Below are 13,165 nucleotides of genomic sequence, written 5' to 3' on the forward strand. Positions count from 1 at the left end.
CACAAATGATGGGATTTTACACATCCCCTTTGGGCTCAGCATCCTGAGTCAGGTGCGTCTTTCTGTCAGGGCCTGGGCCATCAAGAAAATAATTTTTGATGGGCCGGCATATCGATTTTATAAGCAAGAGACTGGAGGTCAGGTATCAGGAAAGCAAGACCTAATGCTAGATGCAGAAGATGTTGCCATGGGCAGGCTGGAGGTCAACTACCAGAAACGCCCGTCATAGTTCCTAGATGTGATAAAGTACTCAGGCTGCCAGACTAGCTCTAAAGGAAGGACTTCTTGGAGCTTGAGGCCCTTCCATTGGTTTTGGAGGTCATTTGGAGGTCAAACTGTTGGATCAAGAGATAGATCTCAGACCAGCACTGGAGTTTGAAGGACCCTTTCCCAGTAGAACCTAACTGGGTCTGCCTTTTGAAGGCACAGACAGCGCAGGAGATAAGGCACCAAAGGCTAGCTACTGGAGGTTTTGGTTTGAGATCCCACTCTGGGCTAGACCCCTGAACAGCACAAGCAGAAGCCAAGACACAGATGGGTTCAATGAAGAGATTTAATGAGCCAACTTGGATTTATGAAAATATCTCCTCTGTGACCTGCTTCATCTCTGCATACCCTGCTGTGAAATGGAGTAAATCTAGAAGGGGACTCTGAGCACAAAATATTTGAGAAATACTATCTTGGAGAGAACGTCACAATTTCTTTCTTGCGAATGCAGACTTGCTTAGTGGTGAACCTGTTCACATCTTGAATAGCAACCGAGTACATAGAAGCCTAGCAGCCTTTATGACATATTCAGGGCTTAGTTCCTCCGAAATGTATTTGTCAAGAACTTAGGATCTCTTGCCATCAGGCAATGTTAAGGTTTTTCTTCTGCTCTGTATATCACTGTATAGTCATACCTCGGGTTAAAGTAGCTTCAGGTTGAGCGTTTTCAGGTTGCGTTCCGCGGCAACCCGGAAGTAATGGAACGGGTTACTTCCGGGTTTCGCCGCTTGCGCAGGTGCTCAAAATGATGTCATGCGCATGTGCAGAAGTGGCGAATTGCGAGACGCGCAGACATGGGTTGCGTTCGGCTCAGGATGCGAACGGGGCTCTGGAATGGAACCCGTTCGAATCCAGAGGTTCCACTGTATAGACCAGGGATGCGGAACCTGTGTTACTCCAGATGTTGCCAGATTGTAACTTTGATCATCCCTAACTGTTGGTAATGCTGGCTGGATTGAAGGAAGTTGGAGTCCAACTCTGGCTTCTTATCACTGTTTCTGTAATCAACAGCTTGGTTACCATAAACATCATTCTTCATATGCCAGGTGGAATGGAAGCACCAGATATTTCATACATCCACAACTCTTTGCAAAATTCCCTGCTTCTTTTAAGCTGACCAAGCAATAAGAGATTCAGTCAAATCCCCAGGTTTACATTTGAACCAAATCAACTGCTGCTGGTCGATCACTATGACTGTACTGGTGTATTTATTCACTTCTGTGTACAGCTTCATCCAGAGGTTTAGTCCAATCAAAGCCCAATCATTTAGGACACTGCTGCTCTACAGCTCTGCTGGCCACACATTTTATCTGCTCCGGCCAATTTTGTGCATGTCAAACTGTTCCGAAATAATATTAATGATGAACAAATCTCATTTGTTTTCTTGAGCACAGACGGATTCATCTAATTTATTGAGAAACTGCCTCCTATGTGAAATGTATATGTATGCACTCTGACTTACTAAATGCTCTAATAAAAAGAGAGGGCCAGCTGATTATTAAATTAATGATCGAGTTTCATTACTGCAGTGGAGCCAAGGGAGCAAAGTCTGTATTAGCAGATGTTGGCAAAGGCTGTTTTGACAAAGGATTGCGCCTGTGTCTGTACAGCTCTTTACTGAGGTTTTGCAGATTTGGAACTCTGTGAATCAGTGAAGATAAGCATGAAACTATTACTTCATTTTAATGAGTGTGAATTTTATGTATACTTACTTGGGAATATGGCCCTTTGAACACAGTGATACTTATAGGAAAGCACAGTTTCTGGCTGCGCAAGTCCCACAGAATACCCCGAACTATGAACTGAATTTATTTCATGAAAATAACTTCTACAATGACCTTGTAGGTGGCATTGTCTTCACAAGTTTCATGCATAGGTCCAATAGTACCTTTGTGACGCTCTGGTTCATTTCAATGGGGGATATAATGTGTCCTTTCGTCTTGCTTTTCAAAATATATCTTTATGTTGTTGCAGCCTCTGCTCACATCTAACATTTTGTTTGGATTGGAGCCACTGATTGGGGGTAATACATGGGTAGGATGCTTCACCGACTACTGTGCACTGAAATGTTACACTTTCCACCAAAGGACAAGTCAGAAATATCAGTGGTTTAATGAAGCTGATTTAGCATGAAAAGATTCGGTTGGAGTTTATTTTTACAAGGAAAGTGTTGAGAAATATGTTCTTTTTAGTACAGCTGTCAGCTGTAAATGTCGTATAATCTGCTAAATCTGGTGAAGCAAAAGAACATGATTGAACCATAGGGTTATTTCTTAAGTGATGACATTCTACAAACACATTGGAATTTTTGTTCCACTTTGATGCAGTTAAAATAGCAAAATGCTGCAATGCGTTATAAATATTGGTGCTCAGAATATTGTTTTCATTCCTTTTGGATGGAACTGTAATAGTGTGAAATAATGCCCATATATCAATTTTTGACTTGAAGTCATTAGTTCCTTATTCTCATATGAATCTTTGGGCAAGAAAACCTGCAGAATGGTATTTGCTTCTTGCCTGCTACTTATCTATCATCTGCCTCTAGCAGGGTGGTGATGGTTCAAATGCCTCTACTAACAGTTTGTACTGATGCAGAGATCCGTGGGGCTATTAAGACAACCATTATAGCAATTCATTTCCCCCCAAAGGCAGACACATACTTTGTTTTCAGAGCTGCTTACACAGGGGGATTTTGCTGAGTTGAGAATAGCTAAATGAGAGGCCCACAGAGTGAGGTGTCTGTACCTGTACACACTTGCCACCAGAGGCAGATTTAGGAAACCACAATCAGTTTGGTCACAGTGGGCATGAAGTGCAGCGGACGCCACAACTATTATTTAGTTAAAGAGGCGGTGCAGGGGACTTCCGGGTTAGCGCCTCCGGCAATGGCGGAATTCCTCTGATCGGGAGGAATCTGCTCCGTGGAAATCAGGGTCTGGCCGCCACGGCGAAGGCGGAGACCCACTAAAAACCACAGGCGGGAGAAGCCTGTGGACGTGGGATTCAGCTGGCACCTTTTGCGCCTCCCCTACTCACGGGGAAACCCGGTTTCGGGGATCCGGAGCGACGTGGGGTGAGTGGTGCGGTGCTTCGAATTGACTGCTTCTTTCACGGAGTGAAGCCGCATTGCTGCTGCCGGAGAGCGCTGACTTTTCCCTGTGGACAATTGGACTTTAAACAACTACCCGTGAGTAGAACGGAAAATTGGATCTTTAAACATTTTAATTTGGCACCGAAACGGGAAGGTTTCAAACAGGAAGTCCGCCTTCCTCTTTTGTAAATAGATTGAAGCAAAGACGTTGCAAGCTAAAGCCTTGGAAAGCCTTTCATAAAGGATTAAATTTCCATCGGTTAAAATCATTAAACCCCCCTTGGAAGCAGGGGAAGAGGGGGGAAATTTTGGACCTAGTAAGCCTGCAGGAGAGAGTGATGAAAATCAAATTACCACCGCTCTGAACCTGTAAACGGGCTGCCAGTAAGATTGACGTCTTGGGAGAGTTCATTGACTGTGAACAGAATGTATGTTGACAGCTAGCTAAATAAGAGAAATATATTGTTTCCATTGTCCTCTTCTGCGTTTAAAAAGGAGGGAAAGTAACTGAAAATTGAAACTAATTTTACTGCTTAAACTGTGCTTGAAAGGATTGATACAAGTGGAGACTGTTTCCCTCTAGAGGGAGCTTTTGAAACTGTTACAAGAGTGGAGCTGGGGAATCTCCAGCTGCAAGATAAGAAACTGTGAGAATCAGAGATTGACCTTGGACCATTTAAGAATGTCGATAGAAGAAGCCTTAGTGACTGTACTATGTAAGATAAGCTATTCGCTGGAACAGCTCCACAAGAAGACGGATGTTATGACTACTAAAATTGATAACTTGGGACAAAAAGTGATTAATTTGGGACAAAAAGTGAACATCAATACAGAAATGATTCAGGATTTGACACAGGAATCTACTTCGACAGGACAAATTGGGGAGAAGATGAAGGAGAAAGTTGTTGTTGTTGAACCTAAAGTAATACAAGTGGGAGCACCAGCCTTACAGAGGCAAATTGAGGATTATAAGTTGAGGCCTTTTATGATTGAATATAGAAAAAGTCGGATTTTGAGGATCGGAGCCCTGCTCGGACTGGAGAAGGAAAGTTGGATAGATCCCTTCATGCAGGGATTTACTGACCGTTGGGACCTGGATTTGGGTCAGGAGGTGATTGGAGTTGTGGGGGCCTTTGGATTTGGAGGAATTTTGAAACATGTCCTGAAATATTATATGGACCTTAGTTTTAACTATGGAAAGTTGGCTGACCTGTCAAGAAGGAATAAAAGCATTGTTAGGTTGGAGTCTCCCCGAGATCTGCTCTTCAGCATCAAAGAATATGAAGAAGACCTGCAGAAGGGACTTGGAAAAGAGTTAAGAGCCTCGGACAGAAGATCACCAGGTTGATGAACTATAGGGAATTGACGGAAATGACTGGCAGAATCCGAGACCAGGGAGAATAGATGGTGGAAGAAGATTGGAAAAGTTTAAAGTTTATATATAGAAATACTGTAAAATTAATGAGTGTTAGAAAAATGTTGGAATGAAATTTTACGGCTTTAGTAGAAATGTTATAAGGAGTTAAGCATAAATAAGTACTTTAGCATTAATGGAAAATAAGGTTAAAAATATGTTAAGATATCTATATGACAAAAAATAGAGAAAGATGGAAAGGAATTGCTGAAAAAATTAACAGAAGTGGAATACAAAAAGGGAGGTGAGAGGAGGTCGATGAAACAAGGGAATGAAAGATAGAGTATTACAATGGTATGATGTATGTTTTTAAATTGTTGTTGTTTTGTTTTGTTTAGTTTAATGTGTTAAGGTTGCGTTTTGTATTGTTTATATATTGTATTGTATTGTTTTTTTCTCTCTCTTTTGTTACTTCTTCTCGTCTTTTTTCTTCTCTTTTTTTCTTGTAAGTTTTAAAAGTAATAAATATTATTTCATTAAAAAAAAAGAGGCGATGCAGGGTACACACACCAAATTTTAGTGTTGCACGGGAAATTTGAGACCCCAAGGTCTCCTGCTGGTTGCGGAACCAGCAGCAGAACTGTCTGAAGAATGCAGGGGTCAGAAGATTCAGCGTAGTTACCCTCTCTCCTGTCACATAATAATAATAATAATAATAAGAAGAAGAAGAAGAAGAAGAAGAAGAAGAAGAAGAAGATATTATTATTATTTATACCCCGCCCATCTGGCTCGGTTTCCCAACCACTCTGGGTGGTTCCCAACAGAATAATAATAATAATAATAATAATAATAATAAAGTGATAAAACATCAAACATTTAAAACTTCCCTAAACAGGGCTGCCTTCAGATGTCTTCTAGGAGACAGAAACACATCTACTGGACAGATGCTCTAACACTGAATGGTCACTCTGCAGAACTTCAGGAATGCAGAGGCCGGCTTTTGCATTTTTTTGCAGAATGAACCACTCTAGTGAGGCAGTGATTCACAGGTTCTTGAGTAAAGCCTGGTATAAAAGGCTCTTTTAACAATGACGCACCATTGGCCCAGTGCTGGTGTTTCACATCCCGTCCCTGCACATCACAGCATTACGGCATAATGGACTTGCAAGGTTCTGCAAGGGGATTGAGGTGCCTTCTGACTTCGCAATAGGAACACAGGAAGCTGCTTTCTACAAGTAAGCCCACCAGTCCATCTCGCACAGTGTTGTTGATAATGACTGACAGAATCTCTATGCAGTTTCAAACTGGAAGTCTTTCCCAGCCCTTCCTAGAGATAGCAGGGATTGAACCAGGGAGCTTCTGTATGTGGAGCATATGATCTGTCGCTGAGCTATGGTCCTGCCCCCACCGCCTGTTGCTTCAAGAATATCTTTCCTGTGCATTTCTGCTTTGTGGGAGTAACAGCAGTTGTGAGAGAGGGAAAGTTTCTGGCGCACAAGGCAAATTCAAGATCCAGGATTTGCCTTTGTTTTCAGTTGTGGTCACTAGGAGATAGGCACATCTGTCAATCTTTGTTTCTCTCACTTTCTCCAATCTTTTCCAGTCCTACCGTCAGTTTTTCACAACAATTTGCAATTATATATAACTATTTGCAAGTATAAATAACATGAAACTATTGAGATTATTAATATTGTGCATTTGGAAGCAAATCGGATGTATAAAAAACTCTTCAAATAAAAATTGTCCACTCCAAAAATATGGTTCAGAAGCTTTACTTCAGAACTTAACTCCAAAACAAACTTAAAACAATCAAGTTGCATTCAGATAGATGCATAATATCATGTCCTGGTCCCAGCATTGATAAAATATCTCGGGATTATGAATACCATCCAGAGCTGAAATCAAAGCTCTGCCTCTCTTGCAAATGGCCTCCATTAGCCTGAGGCTGGAGAGAGAATCACATCCTTTCTCTTCAGTGGCTTCAGAACAAAGAACTCGCACACCCAAGATGGATGCCTATAGATTAGCATAGGCATAGACCTGCAATACAATTCTTTTCATGTGATTTAAGTTAAACACCTAGTGACAGAGCTAGCAGAGATACAGTCTCACTTAATCGTTAAGTGGTAGGCTCTCTACAGCTTTTGCTTAGTTCAATGGAAGTTTCCGTGCCATGCTACACAGACATATTACAGTTACTTTCCATTTCAATGTACAATTAAACAATTATACTTAACAGAAACGCCATTAGCATTTTAGTGTGAATTATTCCCAATTTACTTTCTAGGGCAATGTTGCCTAATATAGACATTTTGTAAAAGCACATTTTATGTAATATTCATATTTTCAATAATATATGCATTTTATGTGCACAATGCATGGCTGGAAAAGTGTGAAATGTGAAAGATGGCTGTGTTTTGGTTCACTTATTGTTTCAGAAAGTGTGAATTGCCTTTACATGAGGACTGAATCAAATCTCTCCCCTGTACCTAATGGTAGCTGGCATTTTTGTCTTTCTTTCTCTCTTTCTTTCTAACTACAAGAAAGCTGTTCTAAGGGAGCACATTTGTGTTTCTTTGAAAGTTACAGAAATAGAAAGATAGCCTCTTTGCAGAGCAGATCATGCTAAATTCAGCATTGCAAGCAAGACACACAAACACAAAAAGCATTATTACCAAGGGGCAAGAGCTTATTTTTTTGCAGACATATATAAAGCTGAGAGGTGCTCAAGAGTATGCATAGAATTTTGGTAGGTTTTTATAGCTAAAACTTCACCCCCTGGATTTAAGTTGGGAATATCAAATGCAATCCTATAAACCATAGAATTGATATGAACTCAACAGTTGGTTTTAGCAGAGACAAAATGTTACCAGTACATAACTAACAACTTCTAAAAGGAATTGTTTAAGCATTTGTTAATATTAACTGCAGACAGATATTTTTGGCAAATAAATATTCAAGACTTGCAGATGGGAAACAATTATGGTAAAATGTCAGGTGATTTCCAAAAATTAAGAAATCAGTGTCAGCCAAAGGAGGATTCTGATCAGGGAATTCTCCCCTGCCACCTTTTTATCTTCTTCTTCTGCCATGAAAAGGCATTATGGAAATTATTTCCTGCTTGCTTTTCACAAAAGCTTTTTTCCTAGGTATTCAGTTAAAAGGAATCACATTCGTTTGAAAAAGTGATTATTTTTATTTGATAATGTATCTGTATTTTCCCATAAATACATTGTATATATAAATACAAGCGAATAACTTTAAACGTTTTACTTTGTTCCATCCAGAAGGTGCGTGATAGATCACAAAAGTTAAAAAGATTGGGCAGGGGGCAGTCCCGTTTTTACATTAAAGAACTAATGTTTCATGGCTTGAACTCTGTCCATCCAGTAACTTTACGGCTGAGCTGAAAATACAATAGGCTCACCTGTAAAAGCAACCAAAGGGATCCCTGGGCAGCAATCTTTTTAGGGGTATGAATGAAGCTGCCTGAATATATTTATTCCAGCTTTTTCTGCAACATCGCAAGGGATTCTGGAACATAACTGCTAGAATAGATAGTGCAGTCTGCTTGGCGACAAAATGCCTTTGGTACCCAAAGTCTTTTATCTTATCATAACATTCAATTAATGCAAAATATTAATATGTACAACAGCAATCAACAATGTGGTTTGGCACTGCAAATACTGATCTTCCCTGTTGTACATAAGACTATCAACAAAATGGAGGGCATCCATTTTTGCCACAGCACCCTGAAACTCTGTTCCAATCCTCCAGACCCGATTTAGGAAAAAGTGGGAGACTGCATAGGGGAGGGGAAATCACCAAATCACTTCCCTTCCCATTCCACTGATGGGTGCCTTCCGTTGATAGATGACTTCCGTCAATGTCACTATTGGTTACCACTCAGTATCTGCATAAGTCCTTCACTGTGCTGAACCTGTACCTAAGAGCGGTGAATGCAGATATCAGGCACGTCCAACTCCCAAGAGACTGTGATCTATTCCCAATATACAATATCTGGCAGTGATCTACCCATTGTCATTGGAGGGAGGAGGAGAATTAATCTTTTTAGGGGGCAGTGACCAGAGTCGTTGTTGAGCTTTTGGGGAGGGGGGGTTGGCCAAAGTTGATGAGGGGTTTTTAGGGGGCAGTGACCAGAGTTGTTGAGCTTTTTTGGGAGGGGTGTGTTTTTCCCCCCAAATTTTTTTTATTGGTTTTTACAATATTATCGACAAACAAACACACAAAATGTCAGGGAACTGCCATCGGAGCCAAGAGTGGAGGTAAGGCTCCCCAACGATGCAGGAGAAGGGACCAGCAGGGAGAGAGAGAACACTTCCTTTGGGGAAGGAAATCAGCGTGACACCAGGAAGAAAGGGGAGCAGGGAAGGACTTCGGAGACATGGCTCCAAGACTCTTCCACAGAGACCAGCGGGGAGAGCCCAGGACCTCCGCTGGCCACGCCCACTCTGCGCAGAAGACTTCCACGCAGGGAAGCTAGGCGGAGACTTGGCGTCAAGCAGCTTTTATGTTGGAAGAAGTTCAGGAAACACCCACTGACGGATTCTGCCAGTGACTGACACAGCCACGGAGAAAGGGCTGTCCAGCCAGGGAAAGGTTTAGCCAGACAACGTTGCCTAGAACAGCAGCCCCCTTACGCACGAGCAACCCCAATTCCCTTTACACAAAACAAACAAACATAACAAACATAAATCATAACCTTATTGAAAATAACACGACTTCCTCGTTTCCCCTTAGTTAAATTTCGTTGCATGTCCTTATAACGGTTTTCCAAATCCCAATTTTTATACACTTTAACTTAAACATTAACATCTTTAAATCTTCTCCTTATAGTATTAAACATATTATTTAATCAGTTAACATAAATGCAATCCTAAGCCCATTAAATATCTGGAAGCTATTTCCAGTTAGTTTAGCTTAACAAATTTAGCTAAATAATCAAAAAATTTCTTCCATTCTTCATGGTATTCCTCCTCCTTCTGGTCGCGGACTCTTCTGGTTAGGAGGGGTGTTGGCCAAAATTGCTGGGCTGGGCTTTTTTAAAAGGGGAGTAACCACAAAATATGTGCAGTGCTGCCTATCGCACACAGCATCAGACGGACATTGTGGGCAGGAGGTGGGGATATTGCTTCCCCACGGTCATCCAGGAGCCCCCATGATCTACCACGGACACACTGGCGATCTACCTGTTGATCGTGATCAACTGGTTGGACATCACTGAATACTCCATCCCATACAAAGGCTAGGACTTGAGTCAAACACTTTGTGGGAGATGATATTTGCAAAATGTGCCTGTTTCACCTTAAAAAGTTTCCCCCCAAAAAAACCCAAAATGTTGACCTTGCTTGCACCTGTGTCCTTGAAATTACAGTCCTGTCAAGGCATTCTTCTCTGTTTAGCCCTCTCTGCACAGATTGTTGGGGTGGGCAGTTTTATTGGAGCAAGCACATTTCTGCTTATACATAAAAGGTAATGTTCTGACGGGGGAAATACTTCAATTGCATTATTATGGCAGCCTGAGCAGATTTCTGCCAAATCCAACAAATGTTTGTGGCAGCTTTGCACAGCTGCTATAAGGAGCAGATAACGGTTGTCTGAGTTAATACATGCTGTTATGAATGATCTTTTTTTTTTTTCTTTATGGGTCCAAAAAGGAAATAGGAAAGGATCGATGAGCAAGTGGGAAGATGCTTTGCTTTAGCCACCCTGGCTACCATTATGCTTCTGATACAACCCAATTTATCATGGTGTTAAATATGTTCCTGCCTAACTATAAACATAGAATGGGCCCTGTTGACTTCATAAAAATTGGACAGGGGTCTTTGATGTATAGTGGGTACTTTGCAATACAGAATTCCAAACAATGGTTGAATCGTTCACATTTTAAAACTCCTCACCAAACATCCCTTTGTTTAGAGGATTATCAGTTGTTGTAACATTTTTACTTCTTTATTTGCCTTTTGGTGGGTTTTTATGGGGTAGTTTTTTCCCCACAGTCAGGAAAATGTTTGACATGTCTGTTCCTTCTTTGAACATCCAAATGAGTGGCTCTGCAAGCGTAATGAAAGCAAGTGATAAGGACATTAATTGATAAAGGAGAAACATTTTGTGCATATTAAAAGGAACGAACAAAAAAATCCCTTAAATGCCATCTGCTACCCAAAAATCTTTTTTATAAAGTGGCTCATCCTATTTTGTAATGTCTACCTTTGCATTGTAGTTAAAGGTGATATGAATATTGCACTTAAACAGGGGTTATTTATATATTTAGCTATATCTTCTCATTCTTTGCTCCTCAGAGGATCTCGTCATGGCTGAAAGAATGTGCATTACAATATACGTAACATATAGTTCAAGCTTTCTGGGTTTGTCACTGCCACATTTTGGAATGACCAAAAAATTAAACATAACAGATGAGGGTACTTGTCGATACAGTGGTACCTTGGGTTACAGACGCTTCAGGTTACAGACGCTTCAGGTTACAGACTCTGCTAACCCAGAAATAGTACCTCGGGTTAAGAACTTTGCTTCAGGATGAGAACAGAAATCACGTGGTGGCAGCAGGAGGCCCCATTAGCTAAAATGGTACCTCAGGTTAAGAAGAGTTTCAGGTTAAGAATGGACCTCCAGAACAAATTAAGTTCTTAACCCGAGATACCACTGTATTCCAATCCTGATCCATGTTCTAGGGAACAATGTAAATGGAGTGAGATCCAGATTAAGAACGGAGCAAAGCCCAAACAACCTGGGTCAAGGGTCAACTTAAGAGTTTTTGAGTACACTCATTTTCTATATACTGTAAGTGAATAGCTACCATTCTCTTCCAGAGAACCCCCCCACTACACATTTGATTTTAAGATGCCTCTCCTGTCTTCTGCCCTGCATTAGCATACACATGTACACAAACAACATAAGAAAGGCTTCCAAGACAGGACTGTGGTCTTATGGAAGGACAATCTGGTGGGGTCCTTCTTTGAATCTTCCTTCCTTCCTTCCTTCCTTCCTTCCTTCCTTCCTTCCTTCCTTCCCTCCTTCCTTTCTTTCTTTCTTAAAATATTAAGAAGAGCCTCAATGTCCTTTCTTTTTGCAGATATGCGTGGGATGTATGGATACCATTGCCTCTATTTCCAGTGTTCAGAAGTGAGTGTTTGCAGTGCTTATATAGCCAAAACATCACTTTCCATGCCAAAGAGGAAGGTATCAGCAGGCTGGAATGTTTGCAGAAGTACCAAAAAAGGTTCCCAGAACATCCATGCTGATTGACTGTTGCTATGGGGATGGGGGAAATGGTGTGGGAACTACAGTGTCCAGAAACCTGTACAGAAGCACGCCATGCTGCAACATTTTGTTGCTGTTCCCACTTATATGAATCTTTTGGGAATCAGGCAGGCAATATTCTACCCAGTTGTTCAGTAATAAGCAAGTCTACTTCTTCCTGGAGGATTCTGTCCAAGGAAAGGAAAATGAGCCCAAAGGAGTGAAGTGACTCAGAAGCACTTGGTACAAGGTTATACTCTAAATTTTTTGCTGATAGAGAGTTAAATTAACACACACAGAGACCATGTACCTTTAGCCCTTTGCAGCATGAAATATCTGACTCTAATGTTTGGAGACTGGGTTTATTGAAGGCAAGTCTGACCTACTTTATCGCTTTATGATAGTTCTAGCTATGGACAAAGAAGGAACAGACATTACTTGAACAGTAAATCTTCTTCAAGGGTAATATTACATTTGACATGTTTAGTCAAGCAGTATGGGTCTTTAAGTCTTTCCTTCTCTCACTTTGTAATAAATTTAATGTAGTTCTCTGTGTCCTTAAAAAGAAAAACTTTTTATATAAGAAGTTTAAATGCTAGTTCTAAGATTAGTTTCTTAGAAAGTTGAAGTGATGCTGCTTCTGTTTCAAAGTGATTTTGAAATACACTTCATCAGTATTCCAGCAAAACAAATTGTTGTCCTCAAAAACAGAACTGACTCTGAGGTTAATATTAAAGTAATACAAGAGAGAATGGAGGGGGAAATTAGAACAGTTCCCAACAGTATTTCTACTGCTAGCAAACTCCTAGTTTTCATTTATTGACAGTGAAGTATTAGCAGAATTCTACTCGCTAGTTTATTAAATTGGGAGGGCCAAAGAAGCAGATGGTACAATAGATTCTGGAAAAATGTGCTGGATAAGATCATTTGAGCATTTGGCCCTGATGCTCCAGTTTAACTTTGGAGCAGACTGAAAGTAACACCTTGAACCAAAACAAAAAAAAATTTTTCCTTCCAGTAGCACCTTAAAGACCAACTAAGTTAGTTCTTGGTATGAGCTTTCGTGTGCATGCACACTTCTTCAGATACACATGCACACGAAAGCTCATACCAAGAACTAACTTAGTTGGTCTTTAAGGTGCTACTGGAAGGAATTTTTTTTTTTGTTTTGA

This window comes from Podarcis filfolensis (assembly GCF_964270895.1).
Source record: "Podarcis filfolensis genome assembly, chromosome: 3".
Taxonomy (NCBI): Eukaryota; Metazoa; Chordata; class Lepidosauria; order Squamata; family Lacertidae; genus Podarcis; species Podarcis filfolensis.